The sequence below is a fragment of the Penaeus monodon genome, chromosome 19, assembly GCF_015228065.2.
Source record: "Penaeus monodon isolate SGIC_2016 chromosome 19, NSTDA_Pmon_1, whole genome shotgun sequence".
NCBI classification, from domain to species: Eukaryota; Metazoa; Arthropoda; class Malacostraca; order Decapoda; family Penaeidae; genus Penaeus; species Penaeus monodon.
In genome coordinates, this window is record NC_051404.1 from 36,456,222 (window position 1) to 36,457,613 (window position 1,392).

Genomic DNA, 1,392 nt, shown 5'->3' on the forward strand with positions numbered 1-1,392 from the left:
CTAAATCACCCGTGTTATGAATACCCAAAATTAGGAAAAAAGAATTGAAGTAATTAAATTTTAAATTTAACCAAAAAATACCATTTTTTCATATTCTGCACCCCTAAATTTCTCCTCTCTTGGTTTTGGGATAAAAAGAAAAATGGCTTAAAATTTTTGCCATAATGGCCCATTTAAATGAAATTTTATTTTTTAAATAGAAAAGACAAAATTTTCCAGTTGGCACTGGGGGAAAAGACCCTAATTTTTATCCTTTACAGGGTATACTTGAACCCACCCCCCCCTAGATGCGACCCGGTGTTTTTTGGTTGGGCTAGGGCTTTGACGTGATGGCACAGACATGGCTGGTAAAGAACTCCTGGGGTAAAACCCTGGGGGATCAGGGTCTTTAAAGAGGCCCGCAACCTTGAAACCCCATGTGGCATTGCCTCCCGCCTCCTTCCCTTGTCAGATAAAAAAAATTTTAATTTACATTTAAATTTTTTATTAGATCTTTTTCTTTCCCCGAAGCTACATTATTTTACCCTAGCTCTTTTTTCTTTTTCGGGGGGTTTTAATGCTCTAATAATACAGAAGAAATATTTAAATCTGAGCACTAGACCTTGTCTTGCATGATTCTAAATTTAAAACAGAGAGACGGGAAAAAAAGAAAGGGGAAAAAACCTAAGAAATTTTTTTCCGTTTTTTCCCATCTTAACACGACATCAAAATTTTATGAAAAAAGAATTCCCCTTTTTGCTGTGAACTTTTCCTAGGAGTGAATTTTTTTTTAATTTCGTTTCTCCCTTCTGGACAAAAAGGTTAGGGCTTTTATTTTTGTATAAGAATTGTTTGTTTTTAAGCATCAAGGAGGGAATCTTTACTGTCCTTTTTTTATCCTGGGAAAGGGCAATGTGTTTATGAGCATTTTCATGGCAGCCCTTGGAGGGGAAGGTCAGTAGCTACAAGGTTTGTGGGGGGCAGCACCGCTGTACCCCTTTTTCCCCCAGATGAAAGGATTGGTCTCCCGTTAGAGTTTACCCACTGCATTAACAGGGGTGCTTCTCGAGCCTTTTTAAGTATCTGTCAATATCTTGCAAGGTGTCATAGGAGGTTTTAAAAGTATGTCTTGACCCGGAATTTGAACAGGAGGAGTAGTGTATCAGGGAGTACACACCTGTGATGATAAAATCTGCTATGTAGTTTTCTTAATAAATATTTAAAAGTTATCATAGTGTTGATATCCCACTTTATCAGTATTGTACCTTCTCAGTTGCATTTTTTGTGTAAACTGAATATTTATTGGTCTTCAATATGTACACGTCTATTAAACTTCAGGAAGAAATTTGAAAATATGTAAATAATGCATACATAATTAAAAACAAAACGTCATTAATCAAAAAATTAGAAATT